At 42.1% G+C, this 25,471-nt stretch overlaps 1 protein-coding gene across 5 annotated transcripts in view; it reads left to right on the forward strand.

Annotated features, from left to right (window-relative positions):
• Positions 1-25,471, forward strand: part of PDE1C (phosphodiesterase 1C) — a 1,470,255-nt gene that overhangs the window by 654,889 nt on the left and 789,895 nt on the right. The window lies entirely within an intron of this gene.

Consider the following 25,471-nt stretch of genomic DNA (forward strand, 5'->3'; position numbering starts at 1 on the left):
GCCATATCTTATACAAATAGTTTTGCTTAAACATTTAAAAGCAGAATATTTCAGGGTCACTTTATTATAAAGTGCCCAAATATAGTTTCCAAGTAATATTTCACACATTTCTATAGCTTGGACAACAATTCTGGTGATAACAGGTGGAGGTTACGGCAGCAGAATATACAGGTATATGGATAGAGCACTCTGTATTGTGGATGTGTGGATGTGCAGTACGTGTATGGATATGGATATGTATTAGGTTCAGTGACAATAATTAGCCTATATTTATTGCTTTTTCGCCATGAATGAATTTTATATGCTACATTCCTAACTGATTTTAACATCAGGTGATTGCACACACTATGATAGGCATCATTGCTTCTGATTTTACAGGATCAGTTTTTTTCCTGTTGACCTACAATAGGTTCATCAGTCTTCCATTTTTTTCCTGGATAGTTAGCTGAATGCACTATGTCTGGCTATCTCTGTTATACAGCTTCTGTACATTCTATCTTCTGTCATTCTTTCCTACCTGTTGCTGAAAAATTCAAACTAACGGCTCAGAATTCAGGCATTGTGGTGTAGCACTACAGATCCCAGCATGTCCCATGTTGAAAAGTATGCAGGGGATAGGGAAATGTTTTGATTGCCAGCCATTTGTCCTTTTTTTTTTTGATAGTATTAGCTACAAATAATTTTGCACCTGATCCTGGCTGATGCTATTCACTTTGATATTAGTATTTTTTATTCTTTTAGCCCCTGGTACAACAAAATCAAAATGGGCAGATAGTAGAAGGACAAACAAATAAAAAACAAATAAAGGTTATTCCATAGATGATTTAATTGAAAGAAAAATACATATGGAAGAGAAAACATCTACAGAGAAAATACAGATTTTCTGTTGCTTCACATTGAGCATGCACTGACTGTACAGAGAAGGTGCATTGATGATCAAGACTAAATGCTGGTTAACATTTTAAAGGGTTCTTCAGTGAAGATACCAATAGTCAGAATGGTGCACTCTTATCCCTGTTAGAATGGAGCGGCAGTGCCAATGCCCGACTGCCATTCTATTCATTTCCTATGGGGTTGCCAAGCACTGTGCTCGACTTCATCGGCAGCCCCATAGAAAATGAAAGGAGTAGCTGTCGGAGAAGTGCACTGCCACTGCATTCCAATGGAGATAAAAATGCCACGTTCTGCCAATCCGTGTGTTTCCCAACAGTCAGACGTTCACCCATCTATAAGTTCTTAGCTATAATATGGATAGGTAATAACTTATCTTCAGTTGTCAAACCCTTTAAATTTCCTGTTTTCTGCTTCTGAGCATCTCTTTACAACAGAAAAAAAATATTATTACTATTTTCACAAGGGAAATGACTATCCATGTCCTCACAGGTGCTTGCAAGCAGTAGCACCCACCCTGAGATATACACATGTTGGTTTCTCACCATCTCTCATTATTTGACAGGCACCCCATGCAAGCATCTTGTAGAATGACACTTCGATTTACGCTGTCAGATGACTGTTTCAGTTCAAAGGAATGCAGGGAGATGCATATACAAGTTCCATCTATCTACCTAATGTATCTTTTTTGATCAGATGCTTTTTTATTGAGCATTTTAGAGATAATGCAAGCAACAAAATAGTGGAAAAAAAAGAAGGTACACTAACAAAGTACATCTCATACCCGCTTAAAAACAAAAGGGCCCATCCTAACCAACAACTCGGCTCTTGATGATAGACCCCACTTAACGTCGCGTAAATTAAGCCATGCAAATGTCCCGTCCATTGCAGGTGGTGTGACTCACACATAGTCGCAACCATTTTTACTCTTCATATCTCCAATTTATGCCACGGAATACAAAAAATGGAAAAGAAAAAGAGCATTCAAACCCGACACAAAACATATATAAGAATATTGAACCTTCAACATATAGCCTAACAGTTACATTTCTTCAGACTTTTACAAGGGTTACAGTCAAAAGCTCCTGTGGGCTCTCCACTCCATAGTCGACATTGCTGTCCCCAATCGCCCTGGGGTAACTATGAATCTCTTTATCTGGGACAAGTCTTGAGATTGAACGTGTACAGCTCTATCTCATCGGGGTGATATACTGACTACGTATAAAAGTTTATCGGGCTAATGAAGGTACTAACATTCTAGGCCTGGTCAGTGTCAGAGGGGCAAGGCCATGAGAGACAAACCATGGAGCCCACAGTTTTTAAATTTTTTGCAGGGTGCCCCTTTTTTTAAATACAAATTTCTCAAGACGAAGCAAGTTGTTGACCCTGGGGATAAATTCCGTAAGTGTAGGAGGGGCATGATCCTTCCAGTGGGAGGCAATTGATTTCTTAACTTGATAAAGCAATCTTAGAATGGATAATTGATGAGTCTCCTCAGTTACCAGTTCGGTAACATACCCTAATAAACATACAGCAGGGTCCACGGGAACAATACAATCAAGCACCTCAGCAATCAGATTCAGCACTGCCGACCAGAAGTCCCTAAGCCTGTAGCAGCTCCACATCACAAGTAAATCAGCATTAGGAAGTTGACATCTGTAACATAATGAGTCAGATTTGTGCCTCATATTATATACCAAAGGGGAGTATAATATGCTCTATGGATCATGTAATATTGTAACAGCCTTTGTGTTTCCCTCATGGATACCATGGGGACTGCCTGAAGGATATCCACCCATTTGTCATCAGAGATCGGGCCCACCTCTTATTCCCATCTAGACTTTAATGTGCACTCTAACTTTCTGAGGACATGCTCCATCAGACACATAATGAAGCGAAATTATCCCGAGTTGAGCGCTCCCTGACTATATTGTCTAGGAACGCAGCGCCCTTGGTTTGCGTGAATGGAGTCTTTTTTTCTCTGTACTGTGAAGGTGTGCCTCAATTGCAGGTACTGATAGAATCTTTAATTTGGAATGCCAAACTCACAAAAAGTTTTAAATTGGTCATGCTGAATTATTTGAGAGATGTAACGGATACCACTATCTTGTCAGAATCAAAAATCCTCTAGTTTATCAAATTCAGGGAAGCTAAGGTTACCCAGGTTAAGGTTAATTTGTACGATTGAAAAAGTCAACGAATGTTAACTGTCGTTGACATATTGGGCATACAATCTGCCTGGTCTTGGTGAATAATCGATATGACCACTTTATTCAAACTTTTTACCAGTAGTTTTGCTAGGATCTTAATGTCAACTATGTCAACTGTGAGCAATGAAATAGGACGATAAAACTTTGGTAGTAAATGATCCTTTCTTTCTTTTGGTATTACCACAATTGTAGCCTCGTTCATTGATGGCGGCAATCTACCCTCTTGTACTGCATGGTTAAATACATCTAACAGCTGAGGGAGAAGAACCTCATTATATTTCTGATATATTTCTACCGGTAGGCCGACCTCTCTCTGGGATTTATTATTTGATAAGGAGTTTTAGGCATCTTCTAGTTCCTCCAGAGAAAGGGGCCCACCTAGATACTGAGATTCTGAATCTGATAGTCTAGGGCGAGAGAGAGGAAAGAGAAAGCCATCAAGCTCCCCCATGGTGGATTTTGTCTTTGAAGTGTGCAAAGAAGTGTAAAAGTCCCTAAATATTTCAAGTATATCTGATGCAGAGCAAAGTAACCATCCAAAGGAATCCCTCATATTGCCAATATATGAGGACCTCTGCTGGCAAGCATATGGCCTGCTCTTTCCCCCTCATAATAAATTTGTTTGGAGAAAAATTGCTTGTTATCCGCCTTTGTGAGTAAATGTTGCTTTAACTGGTTTTGAGAGTCCTTTAGTTTCTTGTTTAAGGGTTCTGAAGGGTTTTGTGTATTCTGTATCTCTACTGACTGCACTTCCTCCAATTAAAGATTTTGAAATCTTTTAGAGGATGATTTTACCCCATTAACTTCCTTGATTAATAATGCCCTCATATAGGCTTTCAAAGCCTCCCAAACCACTAGTATTGACGCTGACTCACTGTTGACTGTGAAAACCCCCCTCAAAATTTAGGAATGCAGCTGTCTTGCAGAAGGATATTCAGCCAGAAAGGGTTAAATTTACAAGAGCAACACCTGGATTCTCCATGGTTGAGGGGAGTCAGTGTCGCCTTAAGTGGGGAATGGCCAGAGAGACTACGAGTAAGATACTCTATTGCTGTAATTGCCCTTGTATCTACGGAGTTACACAAGACCAGATCTATTCAAGACAGTGTGCCATATACTGCAGAGTAGCATGAAAATACTCTTTCTTCAGGGTGGCGCAGTTGCCGAAGGTCTAATAGAGCTGCTTCTGTCAGCACTTTAACGAAAGGGGTGTGTCCCTCCCTTATCCCTGTTAAACTGGCGAACTTGACTCTGTCAAGAAAATAGTGTATTATATTATTAAAGTCCCCAACACATTATAAGGGGGCAGCCGGGAGCCCCACTCAGAATGGACAAAACCTTCTGGAGGCCCACCCCCGTATATGGTGGTGGTACTGGTGGGACATTGACTACTGCTATTATAATTAATTACAATATTAAACAGCCTACCCAAAAGGAAAACATACCACCCTTCTTTATCAATTTCTTTGTCAATGCATTGAAATGAGATTGTGTGATGTACAAGGATGCTAACCCCTTAGGAATATGTGGAGAAAGTGGTATGATAACTCTGATAGACCTATGTAAGAGATAATAAGTGTGTCCTATTTGGTGTCATGTGAGTTTCTTGAAGACATAATATTATAGGTTGGTCTGTTCTGTTTTCATGCTATCAAATACTGTTTTCCATTTAGTGGGGTCATTCATGCCCCTGACATTCCATGACAGAAGAACGATCTTTTTACGCATTGTAATCAACCCACTGGAAAAGACAGACATTCACAAATATAAACGATCTACGCCAATGTCTATAGACATACGCATGTAAATCGACCCAGGCCCATCTTAGATCCGAGTTTAACAGATTTAACCTTATGAGGGTTTGTAGTGCATTATTAACCCCATAACAAAATGCAATTGTCAAAATTAACATTTTAACTTTTACAACCTTACCCTATTCAATGCTCCCAAAGGGACCAGGGCAGGATTTAAAGTGTCAGATGTTATCAAGGGGCATGATGGGTATGAGGCCACTGACCTCTCTACCTTTCAGCTCTCCTAACACTTTAATACCTAACAAGTATCTGTAACAGTAGTATTATGCCTTATAGTAATGAAAAAAGAGGTGAGATGAAAAAAACATTTTTAAAAAGAGTGGTTGCGATTAGCCACCGTCAGAACTGAAGGGTTGGGACACCAAATATAGTTACCAGTCGGCCCCACAACAAAGTCTCAGGTAACTTTTGCCTGCATTTTCTTCTCATTTTGGTGCAGCAAGGAGAGTGAATCTTTGGGGGAGTCATAGAAGAATGTCAAGTTCATTGCAGAAATTCTCAGGCAAGCCGGATACAGCATGGAGTATGGGACTTATTGAACTCCCAAAATTGTGCTCCTCTCTTCTGAAATTCATCTGAGTAACCTGGGAACATGAAAATCTTTTGGCTGTTAATGCACAGGTTAGGGTTATCTCTGGAGCTTCTCAGAATAGTATCACGATCCCTGTAATGAAGTATCTTGGCTAAAACTGTACGGGGAGGACTTCAAGGGGTAATGGCCTGGTTGGTAACCGGTGTGCCCTGTCTATTGTGAAAAGTGGGCTCAAAGTGTCCTTTCCAAATACTATATGTTTCAAAAAATTCCGTGGCCCTTGCTCCCTCAGTTTTCTCTCAGGGACCCCGACAATCCGAACATCGATTCTCCATATCATCCTGCTTAAGGCGGAGTGCATCTAGTAACTTAGTGTGCTGCTGCACATCCCGCTTCAAAGGAATTATAGTGTCCTCCAGCTCATTAACCCTTTCTTCAAGGGCAGTGGTTCTTTCAGAAATGTTGATGCAGATGTCCTATCTAACCCCTGCTATACTTGTTTGATACTTACCACCTGTAGTGCCAGTGATGAGCTAGAGCTACTGCAGCCTCCAATTGCATTCAATGTCTTTAAGCATGGGCTCTGTGTTCATTTGCTCGTTCACTGGCGGATTATCGGAAGTTGCCAGATTATGTAACCCCCCTCATCCAGGTCCAGTTCCGGATGGGCTACAGTAAGTAGAGGGGAAAACGGGTTCGGGTCCACCTGGATCTCGCTCATCACCTTATCCACCGTCTCCCTCTGTAGCTAACCTCTCAGTTTAGTCGCTACTTCCTTTTGGGGGTCTCCTGCTCAGCTTGTTCTCATCACTGTAGTGGCATCAGTGCCATCTTGTGTCTCGCACTCCATTCCTCTGCTCGTCTTCCCTCTATTCATAGTGGGTGGCGAGTCTCCTACAGAGCTACCCGGAGTGTCACAGGATGTCCCGGGAAGTATTGGCGGCTATTTGGCTTGTTCAGGGGTTAATTAATTTAGCAATAGAAGGATAAACTAAGGATCACTCCAAGGAGAGCATTAGGTATACGTCCTTTCACATTGCGCGGCAGCTGCGCCCCATCTATCTACCTATCTAACTGTGGGCATCAGCTTGGTAGCAGAGGGATCCAAATAGATTTATGTATAGTTTTGTAGGTATTCTGAGTTTAGCAGTCAAGGGATGGTCCTAATCACTGATTGGCAGCTATCTCTATATGCATACCAATACAGGGAAGCCTGTCAGTGGATAGGACCAGCCACTTGACTGCTAAACCCAGAATGAGCAGGGACTTTAAGGAATAAATTGTAAGTCTATCTATCCTGTATATTTATCATGTTTTCCGATATTATTCCCATATTAGGGAGAAAGCTGGAAGTGTTATTTATTGGCACAGTAACAGTCACTGTATAGTGTTCAGCTGAAAGTACCACTTTCATACCCACTGGTAGAGAGCAGTAATCATGGATTGAAGTGGTGCTGGCTTCTATTTCATTGACCATTGTAATAAGATGTGATGCTAGTGTTTTCCTATTAAGTGAAGAAAAAATCCGTCACTCATAGAGTTGCAGAAAAAAATAGATTTATTAGTAAATCAATCCAAAACCAGTGACGTTCCGGTCTAAAGGACCTTCATCAGACAGATTGCATATGGTTCACTGCATATAACAGCGGTGTGGGGAATAGGGGCTCAATGTCCATAGGATGAGCGCAAATCCTATGGGCATTTTACTAATAAATCTATTTTTTTCCGCAACTCTATGAGTGCCGGATTTCTTTTTCACTGAGTATATGGAGTGGTATCCTATCCTGACACCATATTTTTATACAGCGTGACGTACATCCTATTTATATGTTTTTCTATTAAAATAGCCCTAGTGGAACTAGTGGAACATTAGGAGCTACATGGCGACACCTGTAGAAGAGAAGCAAACGTACAATAATGGGCAATTATTTCCAAATCAGTATGGTTTACTCAGCCTTAGAAATAGTTTACTACACATTTGTTTAGGAATGCACAACTAAATGGAGCCTTAATTCCTTAACAACAGCCACTGTCAGCCCGCAGACAGAGACCTCTAAGGTATGAACTATTGCAAAAAGCTGTCAGTTTGTATTAAACTCATGCTTCATAAAGCAGCCTTGTCTTGGCCACACTGGGATATAGCACTGAATTAGTTCTTTATCTGATGATTAAAACAGAAAATGACACATAGGGCAGTCATGTTGTATGTGCTATCAGCTTATTGCACACAGCAAGGTTGGATCAACCTTTATTCTTTTTAATGTTGCATTAATGTTATGAAATCTGTCATGCTCAGGCATCTCAGACTATAGCTGTCCTACCCTTTTTACTTCTGCAGTGCACATAAGTGTATATATACAGTACAGACCAAAAGTTTGGACACACCTTCTTATTTAAAGATTTTTCTGTATTTTCATGACTTTGAAAATTGTACATTCACACTGAAAGCATCAAAACTATGAATTAACACATGTGGAATTATATACTTAACAAAAAAGTGTGAAACAACTGAAAATATGTCTTATATTCTAGGTTCTTCAAAGTAGCCACCTTTTGCTTTGATGACAGCTTTGCACACTCTTGGCATTCTCTTGATGAGCTTCAAGAGGTAGTCATCGGAAATGGTTTTCACTTCACAGGTGTGTCCTGTCAGGTTTAATAAGTGGGATTTCTTGACTTATAAATGGGGTTGGGACCATCAGTTGTGTTGTGCAGAAGTCAGGTGGATACACAGCTGATAGTCCTACTGAACAGACTGTTAGAATTTGTATTATGGCAAGAAAAAAGCAGCTAAGTAAAGAAAAACGAGTGGCCATCATTACTTTAAGAAATGAAGGTCAGTCAGTCTGAAAAATTGGGCAAACTTTGAAAGTGTCCCCAACTGCAGTTGCAAAAACCATATAGCGCTACAAAAAATCTGGCTCACATGACGACCGCCCCAGGAAAGGAAGACCAAGAGTCACCTCTGCTTCTGAGGATAAGTTTATCCGAGTCACCAGCCTCAGAAATCGCAGGCTAACAGCAGCTCAGATTAGAGACCAAGTCAATGCCACACAGAGTTCTAGCAGCAGACACATCTCTAAAACAACTGTTAAGAGGAGACTTTGTGCAGCAGGCCTTCATGGTAAAATAGCTGCTAGGAAACCACTGCTAAGGACAGGCAACAAGCAGAAGAGACTTGGTTGGGCTAAAGAACACAAGGAATGGACTTTAAACCAGTGGAAATCTGTGCTTTGGTCTGATGAGTCCAAGTTTGAGATCTTTGGTTCCAACCACCGTGTCTTTGTGCGATGCAGAAAAGGTGAACGGATGGACTCTACATGCCTGGTTCCCACCGTGAAGCATGGAGGAGGAGGTGTGATGGTGTGGGGTTGCTTTGCTGGTGACACTGTTGGGGATTTATTCAAAATTGAAGGCATACTGAACCAGCATGGCTACCACAGCATCTTGCAGCGGCATGCTATTCCATCAGGTTTGCGTTTAGTTGGACCATCATTTATTTTTCAACAGGACAATGACCCCAAACACACCTCCAGGCTGTGTAAGGGCTATTTGACCAAGAAAGAGAGTGATGGGGTGCTACTCCAGATGACCTGGCCTCCACAGTCACCAGACCTTAACCCAATCGAGATGGTTTGGGGTGAGCTGGACCGCAGAGTGAAGGCAAAAGGGCCAACAAGTGCTAAGCATCTCTGGGAACTCCTTCAAGATTGTTGGAAGACCATTTCTGGTGACTACCTCTTGAAGCTCATCAAGAGAATGCCAAAAGTGTGCAAAGCAGTCATCAAAGCAAAAGGTGGCTACTTTGAAGAACCTAGAATATAAGACATATTTTCAGTTGTTTCACACGTTTTTGTTAAGTATATAATTTCACATGTGTTAATTCATAGTTTTGATGCCTTCAGTGTGAATGTAAATTTTCATAGTCATGAAAATATAGAAAAATCTTTAAATGAGAAGGTGTGTCCAAACTTTTGGTCTGTACTGTATGTTTTGAAATTATGAAAAGTCTACACACCCTGTTAAAATGGCAGGTTTTGTCATGTAAAAAAATTATAACAAGAAGAATCATTTCAGAAATGTTTCCACCTTTAATATCACCTATAATTTGTACAATTTGATTGAAAAATAAACAAATCATTTTGGGCTGAAAAAGAAAAAATAAAGTAATAATGATAATAATTGAGTAATAGAGATAATAAATAAAACTAAAATAATGTGATTGAATAAGCATATGCAACATGCTTAAAATAATAATCCATTCTGTTCTATGGTATATCTTATGCCTTGGATTACATGTCTTTGATTGGGGTACACATTTTTTTGTACCCTTCTCTTGACTGATAACTTTCAACAAAAGATCCCTTTGCTGTGTTGTAAGCTGTTTACAGACCATGGTTTTTACTGCAAAATGTAACAAAAAAATGTCAGGAAAACCCTACTAGATCGGCAAAACTTTATGTAGAGTTAATCAGAATCACTGTAAATGATGGCAGCTGTGTGCTGACTACTATTTAATATGAGTTTAAATGTGGTTGACTAATTCCGAACAGAATAACATCCTCAATTATAAGAGGGTATTCACAGTTATGCAACCATATTAATTTAGTTTTGTTATTTATATTTTCCCCCCTCAAAATGACTTTTGTTTGTTTCTCAATTAATTTGTACAGATTATGGGTGACATTGCAGGTGAAAAACGTTCTGAAATGGTTCTTTTTGGTATGATTTTTTTTACATAACAAAAAACGGTCATTTTAATAGGAGTGAGTAGACTATTTATATCCATTGTGTATAAATACATACAGTATTGTGCAGAAGTTTTAGATAAGTGTGGAACAATGCTTTCAGACATTAAAGTGTTAATAGTTTATTTTTATCAATTAACATAAATGCAAAGTGAATGAACAAAACAGAAATCTAAATCACATCAGTACTTGGTGTGACCAAGTAAGCATGAACATATCAATCCTTTTAGGTCCAAACTGTTTTGAAAGAGCTCAGCAGTGAGGTGGTTCCAAACATGTTGGAAAACTAACCACAGATCTTCTGTGGATGTCTCTTGCACAAACCCTTCTGTCTCTCCATGTAATCCTAGACATACTTGATGATCTAGAGATCAGGGCTCTGTTGGGGCCGTATTCTCACTTCCAGGACTTATTGTTCTTCTTTACGTTGAAGATGGTTTGCTATGACATTGGCAAAATAAATTTGGAGCCAATCAGACTTTCATTGATGAATAAATATCTGCCTGTATTTCTTAGACAGTACTAGTATAGTTCTGTACTACAGAGCTGTGGGGATTCAATATGGTGTGTATATATGGCATTATAATACAGGGATATTCTTTCATAAAAGTAGGATTACAGATTAGAATACCTCTTTAATATGGCACCATATGACGGTGCACGTTAGATATTTTTTATAACAGATATCACCTAAGTATGCCACCATATGAAATCAGAGGCATATGCAGATACATTTAGGCTTTACAGATTTCTTTGAGGTCCATGTTACAGCACTATACAACTTAGATATTGTACTGAGATAGAATACCGCCATGTGCATGAGGCCCTAAGGCAAGTTCAGTGACAAAATAATATGTGACTAGTGCAACACATATACAATAGCATGTCACATGATTGCAGTCATCTTCTGTTTCATGACCTCGTCTCCAAATGATAACTCTCCTTCTGCTTCTGTCAATCAATTGACATCACTTTCTGTTCAGTAACCTTGGGAACTGAACTTCTTGAAAACTTCTTGTAGAAAATGGCCCTTACATGACCGTTTAAATTGGACGAGTGCAATCCGATAAAAAAAGAGAGTGCACTTGGACCAATGTTATTCAATGACGCAGTGCAGATCTGTGTATTTTTTCTCATCTTTATTCGGTGTGAGGAAAAAAATCGCACCATGCTGCTATTGACTCCGAAAACAGATGGTTGCAAGAAAAAAACGGGTGTCATACGAACCATCAGTATGGCATCCGATTTTACTGATACATTACAATTCTGTAGCACAGCAAACTGTAAATGACTGTGTAAAAGATTACTAACTGCTTTGTAATAAAACGGATTGCACATTGACAGCACACACGGACAAGACACAGACAGTACAAGATAACAAGTGCGAAAAAAAGTCCCACTTTTCTGGATGAAAATCTCACTGATTTTTTTTCACACGCTTATGTGACCCCTGCCCAAGTCTTAAAAAATTTTAGGAAGTCATTTGCATAAACTGGGAGATGGCATACAGATGAGTAGTAAAGGAACAGGAGTAATATATACAAGGCTTAAGGTTGAAAACTGTTGCACTATATTTTTGCCTACTTGTGAATTTTTTGAGGATAAGAAAGTAACAGAACTTTTACATACATACATACATAAACCTAGATAACAAAGCATTTTTCTACAGGAAAAGCAAACATATAGCATTGATAATAGAGTATATTGTGATAGGACCTATGTGGCCCAACAACTCGCTGTCTTACATGCCTAACTATATAACCTTGTCCCAAGTATAATGTGCATTTACAATACTTATATTCTCTCATTATGTCATATGTTCTTTTAGACATTAGAAAACATCTCTCTTTTAATCTTTACGGTAATATTGCAGCTGATATCCAGTGATTACAATGGGAAAAAATAGATAAAACCAATAAAAATTAAATATAAAGTATAAATAAAAAATTCATGCAGCTTTCACTACATTTTACTTTAACTAGCAATTCAGTGCAACTCATAACTGGAAGACATTCTTGCAACATTCATCTGGCTGTTGTGCTGAATTAGTGCAATGCAAAACAGAACAAAAAAGTATATATGCACTAAATGACCAAAATATCACACTTAGAAAAGGCTCCCATTAGTAAACTGCATAGCATACTTTATGACACTGTTCACATCTGCAAAGCCATGGATTCAGTCCCTGCAGAACTATTTTTCTCATTAAAATGCTGTGCACCTCGTAGAAGCACAGTGGACATCAGTGTAAGCCAATTCTGTCTTTCAGGTACCACTGTTATCTGTTGTCACAGATTTGGTAGAGCATTGGACAATTTAAAGCAAAAGATGTAAATGAAACCTTAAAGTGATTAAACCTTAAAATTTTACCAGTGGCTTATTATATTAAAATATAACAAATGGAGCCATACTCACCTACCGGCAATTACCAGGATCTAGCGCAGGTTGCTCTTTGGTCTGCACTTATACCAGGAATATGTGATTGGCTGGCGTGGCAGGTGTGTTCAGCAGCACTTCATCACTGATGTCATCGATGCTGAAGTCACTTGACCACGGCAGCCAATCACAGGTTCCAGTGGTCCTACTGCTGCTTTGAACAGTGACGACTTTCTTCCGGTATAAATGCAGATCACGGAGCAGCCTGCGCTAGATCCCAGTAAGTGCCGTTAGGGGAGTATATGTCACGCTGTCTCTGTGTACTGGAGGTAGGGGGCCTAAGCTGACCCTAAGCTGGGGCCCTGACTAATCCCTCTACCTGGAGGTACTGTTAAAGGTACAGAGGTCCAGGCCGCCAGCATAACCCCTACCTCCTGAGGATCCCTGCACCTAAGTAATCTAGTCCTGAGAAGGACCCCTGATCACAACAAAAGGGGACAGGTAATAATATGCCCACACTCAGTACTTAGACGAACGAGACAGTGCAAGGGTAAAACCAAAACCACCTTGCATACAAAAACTACACAACTACAACAGAGGGAACACCAACGGGAAAGGAGATAAATGATAAAGCGAGGAAGGGAAAAAACACTCCAAATACACTTAGCTCTGAAACTCCAAATACCACGATCCGCTCTGTTAGTCTGCATGAAATGCTTTCACCGACACTTCCCTAACAGACCGGCAGGCATTTGAAGGAGTCCCACTACAGCAGCATTGATTGCAGCTGGGCGAGGCTGGACCTCGTCTAGCACAGAGAGAGAGAGAGTTAACTCCCTCACTGCCGAAAAACACAAAGCACCAAAAACTCAGCTGCGAGAAGTCAGGCTGTGTAATCGTGACGATCTTCGTGGTGACACACCCGTGACAGTACCCCCCCTTCTACGAGGGGCCTCCGGACCCTCAGGGCCAGGTTTATCCGGGTGAGTCGTGTGGAAGGCCCGAACTAATCGGTCTGCGTTAATATCCGACGCAGGAACCCACATCCTCTCCTCAGGACCATACCCCTTCCAATGAACCAGGTACTGAAGGGACCGGCGATTAAAGCGTGAATCGATGACCCTCGATTCCTGGAACTCCAAGTTACTATTGACCACCACTGGAGGGGGAGGTAAAGGTGATGGTACCACCGGCGCCACATACCTCTTAAGCAATGATCTGTGGAACACGTTGTGAATTTTAAACGTAGGGGGGAGGTCAAGACGGAATGCCACCGGATTAATTATAGAACTGATCCTGTGCGGCCCGATGAACCTGGGACCCAGTTTCCAGGAAGGAACCTTAAGTTTTATATTCCTGGTAGACAACCATACCCGATCGTTCACACTTAGGTCCGGACCAGACACTCTCCTCCTATCAGCCATACGTTTGTATCGGTTCCCCATAGTATTCAGATTCTTCAGCACCCCTCTCCATACTGAAGCGAGTGATGAGGAAAATCGTTCCTCCTCAGGAACCCCCGAAGAGCCCCCCCTACTGAAAGTACAAAACTGGGCGTGAAAACCATATGCCCCAAAAAACGGGGACTTACCAGTGGACTCGCTCCGCCTATTATTAAGAGCAAACTCTGCCAGAGGTAAGAAAGAAGCCCAGTCCTCCTGGTTCTCTGACACAAAACACCGGAGATATGTCTCCAAGCTCTGGTTCATACATTCCGTCTGACCATTGGTCTGAGGATGAAAAGCCGATGAGAACGATAAATGCATCCCCCGCCATGTACAAAACGCCTTCCAGAATTTGGACACAAACTGAGACCCCCGATCTGACACCACCTCGGAGGGTACCCCGTGAAGCCTCACAATCTCCCCAATGAACACCTGCGCAAGAGTTTTAGCATTAGGAAGAGCAGGAAGAGCGATAAAATGTGTCATCTTGCTGAACCTGTCCACTACAACGAGTATGACCGTTTTACCCGAAGACGGAGGGAGGTCCGTAATAAAGTCCATAGACAGATGAGTCCAAGGACGCTCCGGGATCTTCAAAGGTAAGAGGGCCCCAGACGGACGGGTATGTGAGGTCTTAGAGCACGCACAAACCCCACAGGACGCGACAAAAGTTACCACCTCCTTATGTAAGTTAGGCCACCAAAACCGACGCGAGAGGAGATCCACAGTTGCTTTACTCCCCGGGTGTCCTGCAAAAACTGAGTTATGGTGTGCCTCGATCACCTTTTGTCGCAACTGATGTGGAACAAACAGTCTCCCCGGAGGTCCAACAGGGGCGTCCCCCTGAGCCTCCAATACCTCCTCCTCAAGCTCAGAGCATACTGCCGAAACCACCACCCCCTCCTGAAGGATAGGAATCGGGTCATCCGTATTCCCGGCCCCAGGGAAACTACGAGATAAGGCATCTGCCTTTACATTTTTTGACCCAGGACGATATGTAACGACAAAATTAAACCTGGTAAAAAACAATGACCACCTAGCTTGTCTGGGATTCAGACGTTTCGCGGACTCCAGATATAGCAGGTTCTTGTGATCGGTGATGACGTTGACCGGATGGACTGCCCCCTCTAAAAAATGGCGCCACTCCTCAAAAGCTAACTTAATGGCCAAGAGTTCCCTATTGCCGACATCGTAATTCCTCTCAGCGGACGACAATTTTTTAGAGAAAAAGGCGCACGGATGCCACTTACCAGGGGACGAACCTTGTGACAATACTGCTCCCACCCCTACCTCGGAAGCGTCTACCTCTACAATGAATGGCTGTGACGCATCAGGTTGAATGAGTATGGGTGCCGAGGCAAAACATTTTTTCAAGGAGGAGAATGCTTGACAAGCCTTGTCAGACCACCTAGAAAAATCCGTCCCCTTTTTAGTCATGTCTGTGAGAGGCTTAACCATGGACGAGAAATTACGAATGAACTTCCGGTAATAATTAGCAAACCCCAGGAAACGTTGTAGTGCCTTAAGATTCTCTGGCCGATCCCACTCAAGAACTGCCCGCACTTTCCCAGGGTCCATACGAAAACCGGACGCTGAAACCAGGAAGCCTAAAAACTGGAGTTCCTGTACGGCGAACACACACTTTTCCCATTTGGCATACAGTTTATTATCCCGCAAGATCTGTAACACCTGCCAGGCTGTGTAATCGTGACGATCTTTGTGGCGACACACCCGTGACAGTATAGCTTCATTTATTTTTTAATATACCAAGTCACTGGTAAAATTTTAATTTTGCCCCCACAACACCTTTAATTTCTCTATAAAAGTTCATACAAAATTGAAAGCATAATATATTCTCATAAATTTGTGACAAGAAAGTAAAACGTTACAATTGATGGTGCGCCGACTGTGTATTTGTGGCAGACCACACTACTCATTGTAGACATAGTTAAGCATGCAATAGATTACAATTACAAAGTTACCAAGTCACTCAGTCAACAACTATCATACATAATCCCATAGAATGAACCTTCCTTGACTTGGGGAGAATAAGCACAAGATTAGATGTGTAAACATGCATGAGAACTTGATGAAGCTGTACTTATATTCCCTAAGGACGTCAAGCTGCAGGATTTAGGAGGAAATGGATTAGAAACCCACAAAACATGAATGTCACATTTTTTACATACTAATGAAGTGGAAAAAAAATCTGTATTACTAATGAAGATTCCAGATAGATACACTAAAACTTTTTTATATCACCCGAAATATAAATTCTCCTGCCAATGTATAGTTTGTAAGCGTATGTTCACATGGAGTATTTTAACATGGATTTTGAACAGATATGCTTTAAAATCCACATCAATGATTATTCAAAGAGTATTCAAAGCATTTTTTTGTGGCTTGTGAAGCGGATGCACTTTATTATCCACGTCAAAGTACTTCATGTGCACATACCCTAAGGATGACGGATGTGGTCTTCTCTGTGCACTTTTTAAAGTTTTAACTTTCATTGCCTATGGATGTGTAGCACCCCGAGGGCTTGGCTGCTACAGGGGTATTGCACCTCAAACCAGAGGTGTGATATTCCACTCCCGGGTAAGGATGGATTGTGGACCAGGACTCGGTAGGCTGCATGCACCACACACACCCCATTTCCGAGGGACAGCTCAACGGTGCTCCCACTAGACAGAAGTTCAGGCACGACCGACTATGTCCCTGGCTGGAGTGGGGAGGGGGGAGGAAAACCCAGTGGTGTAGGAGCAGATAGGGGTGGGTCTCTGGGCAAAGGTAGGAGCCCATTGGTTGCTAGTCACCTGGGCTCACACATAGAGGGAGGTATATAAGGTGGGCACCATCTTAGAACAGTGTTCAGTCCGGGGAGTCTGTTCAGAGAGGAGTTCAGCCAGAGAGGGCTGACAGGGAGCTGTGGCTCAGTCTGGGCCCAGCTCCACGAGGCAGGCCTGGAGTGGAGGCCAGAAACAGCAGAGAGAACAGGAACAGAAGGGAAAGGAAACAAGGAACAGCACATTAATAGAGGCCCAGAGACACGAGAGAAGAAGGAACCCCATAGGGCCAGGAGATTGTGGGTGACGGGTTGGCAGAACAGGGTACCGGATCCCAAATTGGTGGAGGCGACTAATCCTCAGCCAAAGACCGGCGGTCGTGACTATATCTCGGTGCGACCCCTCACTACACCTACCAGGAAGGCACACCACATAGGGTAAGGGACCCAGAGATCAGCGTACCAAGAGAAGGCCCGAGGCAGCCGGACAAACGTAGAGTCACTGGTGGGGCACGGCCAGAGAAGGGAAGAGAAGGGAGCCCTATGCCACGCTCCGGAATTGCCTGGGAGTTGGTCGAGCCCCTTGCCTGGTGGACGCAGCACGGCTTGGGCAGTCACCGCCGGTACCGAGGTGACTAGGACCAGTAAAGAACTGTGAGTAAAGCATTGGAAACTGCAACCACACGTCTCTGTGCTTCTTCTCTGCACCAGCACTACCAGTGCTGGGATGCTCGTGCACCATCACTCCCATCATCCCCACTAACTGCCCTGAGGCTATACTTCTCCCGTGGGGAGTCATCCCATTCTTAGCTGCACACATAACACCGGCCTCAGCGGTCTGCCTTGCAGCGGCGGTCACTACTGACCGCAATCCACGGGTGGCGTAGTCGGACTATTATCTCACTAATAAGACTGCCACTGAATTGACCACCCTGGGCACGGACCGGGTCAGCGCCACGGAGACTACAACCCCCAGCGATCCGGCTCCGGGTATTCCCTGTGCAACACAGGCCCAGGGGGCGCGTCAGATGTGCAATAAATATATGTTTGGGGGACAGATCAGAACACAGACACTTTACTGTAACGCGTGGCATTGTAACTTTAATAGGTTTATAGCGTCCAGATCATGTCACAGTACCCAGCACAAAGATGGTGCAATGACACAGACAGGCTTTGTTCCGATGCAAACAACTAAGGCTATGTGCCCACCATCATGCTATAGCAGAGTTTGGACACGGTGTATTTTCGCTGCTTCCAAAACACTACGTTCTAATCACGCAGGTAAATCTGCATGTGTTCATTGAAGCTCAATGTGTTTCACTGAGCTCAGGAAAGTTGACGAAAGTTGAGGAAAGTCTCTGTATGATTGAGGCTCGCACCCTCTGTTGATACACTTGCTCAGGAAGTTGTCCACAACCACTCAGTCAGTATACACCAGTCTGTGCTAGAGGTGGTGTGCACCACTGTGCCACTGTGAAAGTGGTCTGAAACCATTCAGTTACGGGTTCACTCTCCAGAGCTCACTGCTCCTATTCACAGATGTGTGCTTTGTGTCTTCTTGGTCAGCTAAGGTTCTCTTCTTCTATGAAATGGCTATTTGACTAGCAATCTTTGGCCACGCAACATGTGTGGCAGTAAGTATGCATTGTTGGGATCTGAACTCACAGCCAGGAACAATATAGCTGGGAATAACTTGTAGCCTCTAAGCCTCATGCAGAACTCTCCAGCTGTACACAGGTGGTCCAAGGACTCTCCTGAGGTAGCAGGACTGCATTGTCACAGGGCAACGCTCTCTGTGCACTATGTATAACTTCTGTAATGACTCCCAGACACATTGTTATACTGTGGGTGTCTGGTTGGTGCACTCTTCTTTAAGGAATGACCTCTCTGCAGCCAGCACCTTTCCCAGCATTCTCTCCAGACATCAGGCCTTCACCACCTCTTCCATACAGACTGTTTCTCAGCTGCACATCACAAGGACAGACACACGTCCAACCTCCTCAGTGGCCATAAACATTCCTAAGCAGCTTCTCTTACCTTAGCATCACACTACGCTGACTTGAGGACCTGCAGATTTAGGTATGTGAACAAATACATGTCACACAGCACACATGGTCACTGACCAGTGACCTCACTAACCTTCACCAGCCTTCATTATTATTTGAAAGGCTAGAATTTGAAAAGACAAAAAAAAAATTGCATATAACTTTCCTTTGCATGGAAAACAAAAAGTCTGATTAGTATCTAGTTATCTTCAGTTAGGATCTAGTAAATTAAGCTGTACTAATGTAACATCGACGCACAAAAAATATGCCTCACCCGGCCCCAAATCCCCCAAAATGGAGACGCTACGGGTCTCAGAAAATGGCCCTTTTTTTTTTTTTTTTACAAAGTTTGGATTTTTTTTTCACCACTTAAATAAAAAAGAACCTATAATGTTTGGTATCCATGATCTCTTAATGACCTGGAGAATCATAATGGCAGGTCAATTTTAGCATTTAGTGATCATGGTAAAAAAAACAAAAAACTATTGTGGCATTGCACTTTTTTTTGCAATTTCACCCCACTTGGAATTTTTCTTTCCCATTTTCCAATACATGATATAGTAAAACTAATGGTGTCATTCAAAAGTACAACTCGTCCCTCAAAAAAAACAAGCCCTTATTCAGCCATATTGACGGAAAAATAAAAAAGTTATGGCTCTGGTAAGAAGAGGAGCAAAAAACGAAAAGGCAAAAGCGGAAAATCTCAAGGTGGTAAAGGGGTTAATGTAGTATGCCACAATGGCACATATACCATATGTCTATATGTTTTCAAGGCTTTTGTGGATTAGGTAGATAGACAAATAGATAGTATATCCAATTAACATTTATATCATTAACACAAGGAGAGTAAAAAGAGCTCTACATAAATTGTTTATATTTATTTTTGCAAAACAAAAACCCATAACATAATTCCTGAGAACCCCCAACCATATGGCAGTGTTTAAAGCTGAAGTATAGCAACTCCATTTGTGGCTTGAATGTTTAATTGACAATAAGTGCCGTGTTATTTCTTTCCCAGCATCAGAATAAAAAAGCCTCTCATTTGCTCAATTGTATGGAACCTGCATTGAGTGCCGGCATGAAATGACATAAGACTTCAGCACTGTGCAAATCCTCCAGCCTTTGCCTGTTTACTAACAGCCGCAGCTGACAGAACACAGACTCCACGTTCTGCGCTCGCTGTGTGACTACGGCTCTACACATTTTCTTTGTTTCCTGTGCACACAGCTAATTCCAGATTGATGCTCTCTTAATGTATTGTAATCAATTACTTGATACATGCATTAAAGTAAAATTCCCATTGGGAACATTTTGACAGGTATGGTAATCCCTTTACACAGTTAATGGCTTTAACCTCACAAGCCTCAGGTCTCATTTAGCTTGGAGCTTGGGAACTGGTGAGAAGGCAATTGCATACGTTGGCTTGCTGAGTAAATACAGTGTGAGCTTATTGCTTGCTGCATTCTGCAAATAAAAGAATTAATTTCAAAGTCCGAACCGTTGCTGTAAAGTTTCTCTGTCTATGGGCCCTTCCTGAAGTAAGACCTCTCATATTCTTTCATAATTGTAGGACTCTCGTGTCGCCCTATAGGTGCATATAAGCTATTAGAGAAATCATCTGCAGCTAATCTACCTTTACCATGGGTGATGTCAATCTGGTAATGTGCTCCCATCTCTACGGTCACTGAAATATAGGCAAGCAATTTAGTGGAAACTGCTCTTCATTATTGGGCGCTCATGTATTTGGATGGGGGTGGTATGAAACTCCCTAATACAGAAATGTACTGAGTCTCTCTGGATTATTTTCTATAGGAGATATGGATAAATCATGCTCAATTAAAAGTCCTATAGACTATAATGTAAAATGAATATACCTTCTACCTTCCGGACAGGAGTAGATGAGTTGTCCAGTACTTTTATATCAATGATAATAATAATAAATAATAAATCTTTATTTATATAGCGCCAACATATTCTGCAGCGCTTTACAATGACCAACCTTTAGGATATGTCACCAGTATAAGATCAGTGGAGGTCGGACATCCATCACCTCCACAGATCAGCTGTTATCACCTTCGGTGGCAGAGGATGTAAACAGTGTACAGGGTCGAACACCGCAGCTCCGCACACTGCTTAGTCACCTCTGCCAAGTACTGCAGATTGGCTCCTGTTCTCCTCAAAAGAAGCTGGTCTGCAGCATCTGACAGTGACCACTAAATACTGTACAGAGCTGTGATGTTCCATCTCCATACAGTGTTTCCGTGGAATTGACGTATTAATTCAGACGATTGGCTGTGCATGTAAACAAAGTCGTCTTAAGTCTGTCAGACCATCAGCTGCTCTTAGGCTATCTTCACACCTGGGGCTTCTTTTGGAAACTCTCTCCACGGTGATATAACTTTTGATGGTAGAACATCGCAGCATACAGCACTATTTTTGCAGTGAAAATGGCAAAAATTTTTAAGGCGATTTCCAAAAGATAAACCCAAATGATGTCTGTAATATAAAATTACACATCCAGATAGTAGTCACCCTTCCCTGCTCCAGCACCGGCTCCTGAGGCTGCCATCTCAATGTTTTGGCTGCAGAAGAGACGTCATGACAACAGCTTATATCACCGCTACATTCGATCAGTGAACTGAGCCAATGTAGACAGCACGAGCTGCTGAGCTCAGTGATAGGCTGCAGTGCTGATGTAAGCTATGTGTCAGACATAGGGATAGACCTGTCAGTTACATGGAGTGGGGAATGAAGAAGCTGTCCGGGACCTGCCTCCAACTAGTATACTGAGACACACAGTCCCCGGTTGGCTTTTCAAAGTATATATACCGTGAAACACCACAGCATTTCAGAGCAAAAATATACTGTATCTGTGTCACACCAGGTGTGGGAAAGACTAAGTGCAACAAGAAGGGAAGAGGGGGCAGGAAGCCCAAACACTAGGGAAAGGGGGAGTGGAGACCCCTAGACAGATCTAATATCACCCTGCCTACCCTACCATCCCTATATAGGTTCCACACCTATTGCCGAGCAGGACCCTAAACCCTGGAAGACCCTAGATCTTGGCCCTAGATAGGGAGGGGGAAAGGTGAGCACTGGTGAGGCTCCATTACGAACTAAAGACAACAAGGTAGACAAACAAAGGGGTTTAATGTAGCTTGAGCAGACACCAGAGGAGCAACGCCAACTGTCCTCTAAGGGCACCTGAGAAGACGCTAGCCGACTGCCAGTGCTCCAAGCCTGTATATAGAAGTATCACCGGCGATTGCTTGGAGCACACTGAGGGTTTTTAACTCCCATACAAGGGTGTGTCAATCAGCAGCAGGAGGGAGGTTGCCGCTGGGTCTTAAAGGAAGAAGGATTAAGAAGGTGTCTGCAGTGCCAAGTGCAGTGACCTTCTACAGCTGGATCCAGAGCGACTGTCTATTACACTTGACACACCCGTGACAATCTGGCTACAAACTTGCAGACAGTGTTAGATTCATTCTGCGGCATGAATCTGATCACAGGTTCCCTTTAAAGGGGGCAATACATGTCATTTTTCAAAGTCCTGCTTGGAAATTTCTTTGTACATTCACTTGCACATTGTGAGACTGATAATTCTTCAGTATAGAGGTCGAATGACCATGCCACATAAGCGGGGGGCACATTTTTTAACCCCTGCTTTAGACACCAGGAGAGATTATTCCTCCCCTGTTTGTCCGATGAGCATAAACATGTAAGCAAGTGATTAATCGCTGGCGATTTTAGCAAAATGATCTTACTACTAATTATTGCTGCGTGGCTTGGTCCTAAGTATACAAGGTTGGGGTTTATTTTCAGGCAGACTTTATCTACACAGCAGTAAGGATGTCTATACTTTGTATTTACTGTGAAGTGCAGATGAGGCGCTGCTGAAACAGGCAGGTGAAATTTCATATGCTAAAAACTGATCGGGTTGTCAGGGTGGGGTAATTCTCAACGTTTTCTGATGTGTTAATTAAGTGAAAACAAGCCTCTACACTGGTACACACTACATAATACATCGTCTTTAGGTTTAATGGAACAGATGTCTTAACTGCAGGCAAGATTCTCAACCCTGATATCTTACCGACACCTAAAATGAAATGTTCTGTAATTGCAAAGTTATATAGATTTATGTACAATTATCTATTTCCTTCAATATCTATGTACTCTATTTATCTATCAATCTATCTAATTTCTATTCTAATACATCTATAATTCAGAAAATTTCAAATGCAAATAGCGTTTCCATTGTTCAATTTTGGAGGGAGGGACAGCAGTAGGATAAAAAGGGATGCAATGAGAGGTGCTAAAGTTAGCAAGTAAAAAACAACTGAATCAGAACAATTATTTCAAATAGTATGTTTTTTTAATTGCATGCTTTTAAGTGTCAAATGATATCAGAAAAAATCATGTTATAAAGTATTAAAATTAGGTAAATAAAATCTCAGATGAACAACACAAGACAAATTACACCGTTATTATTTATAAAACAAAATGTAGACCAAAATACAAAACCAGTGTGCGAAATATTAATCACACCCTTACTGATTCCATAGGAATTCAGAAGGTAAGTAGTAGCTAAGTGCTTTTAATCACATGCCTTTGATTAATTATTCATTAGCAAGTGTGACCATGTATATAAAAGCAGAAGCTTTGGCTGCTTGCTGGTCCAGATTACTCATGAATATGTTAACTTAATGCCAAAAAGGAAAGACCTCAACAGTGACCTTAGAGAAGCAAAGTTTGCTGCCCATCAAACTGGGCAATGTCTAAAGCCATTTCCAAATAATTTATAGTCCATGTTTCTAAAATGAAAAAGATTATTCTCAAGTGGAAAACATTCAAGACAGTTGACAATTTTTCAAGTAGTGGGCGTCCCAGCAAATTTACCCCGAGGTCAGACAATGCTCAAAGAAATTAAAAAAGACATACCGTATTTTTCGGACTATAAGACGCACTTTTTTCCTCCAAAATTTTTTACGAAAGTGGGGGGTATGTCTTGTAGTCCGATTGTGGCTGTGGATGGTGATGGATGTAGGGGGAGCGGCAGCAGCGGAGGAGCGGAGCACAGGAGGCATGAGCCACCTGCTGCAGCCAACACTGTACCCGCTGCTAAAGAAAATGAATATTCACTGCTCCCCATACCCATGGGCGTGTGGAGCACTGAATATTCATTCTCCTTAATAGTGGGCGCACAGTGTCAGCCGAAGCCGCGGCTCCTGCAGCAGCTTGGCTATCACTTGCGCCCGCTACTAAAGAGCATGAATATTCACTACTCCCTACTCACATGGGCGTGGAGAGTAGTGAATATCTTTGTTCTTTAATAGGGGGTGCACGTGATCGCCCAGCCGCGGCAGGAGCCGGCAGCTGCGGCGACATTGTGCGCACTATTAAGGATGATGAATATTCACTGCTCCCCACGCCCATAGTTCAGGCGTGGGGAGCTGTGACTATTCCGGCAGCTCTTCTACCGTGTGAGGGCACATGGCAGTGACATCATGCGCGGCTCACATGGTGAGATCAGCTGCTGGCAGCAGAACAGGACGCAGCGCTGGAGCAGAGGGGAGGCGAGTAAAATCCTTTATATTTTGTGTGCAGCGTGATAGGGATGGAGGTGCCATGCATACCAGAATGGGGGTGCCATGCTTACCAGGATGGGGGATGCTATGCATACCAGGATGAAGGATGAGAGGTGCCATGCATACCAGGATGAAGGATGAATGATGCCTTGCATAAGAGGATGAGGGGTGCCATACATACCAGGATGAGGGGTGCTATGCATACCAGGATGAGGGGTGCCATGCATACCAGGATGAGTGATGATGGGTGCAATGCATACCAGGATGAGGGGTGCCTTGCATACCAGGATGAGATGTGCTCTGCATACCAGGATGAGGGGTGCCATGCATAAAGCTACAATAATTACCAAGGATCACATGGTACACTTTCTAAGATGGTCTTATAGTAAACTTGGTCCTATAAGTACTGTACTTATTAACGGTCCAGGACAATCAAATGTGGCCTACTGTAACTGTCAAGGAGTGTGATTATTATTACACAGGGGGTCTACACGTGTATGCTCCTTCTTTTCCGCCCATCTATTTTTAATCCATATATTTTTGCACACATTGAATTTAATTTCATGTAGAATCAGTTTTTAAAAAAGAATATATTTTTTTGATTTTACATAAATGTGAATTGGATTTTGTAATTTATCCATCGTATAAATATTCTTTGATTGCTGTGTGCCTAGGTTTAATTGTATACCTTTTTAGGGATTTGTTGTATTTCCTTCTATGGTATCTACCCCTATACAAATATAACATTTCATATTCTGCTTATTAAGTAAAAAGATACGGAAAGTGATACTAAGATATTTCATAAAAGGATAAGTATAAGCAAAGACTGCAATAAAACTTTTTAGACTTAAAAGTTGGAAAAATTTGGATACATTCTTCTGGGAACATTCAGGTTCACATTTATGCTAAGCACTGCGTCAAGTTTCCATTGGAAACCCTGAAAAATAGGATTCCGACAGAAACCCCGACTTAGACCCATCAGAGCCATTTACTATTATGAAGATTACAGAATCCCTTTGGACTCCATCTATCCTCAATCC

This window comes from Phyllobates terribilis, unplaced genomic scaffold, assembly GCF_046119375.1.
Source record: "Phyllobates terribilis strain yellow unplaced genomic scaffold, ASM4611937v1 Scaffold_4__5_contigs__length_816908805, whole genome shotgun sequence".
NCBI lineage: Eukaryota > Metazoa > Chordata > Amphibia > Anura > Dendrobatidae > Phyllobates > Phyllobates terribilis.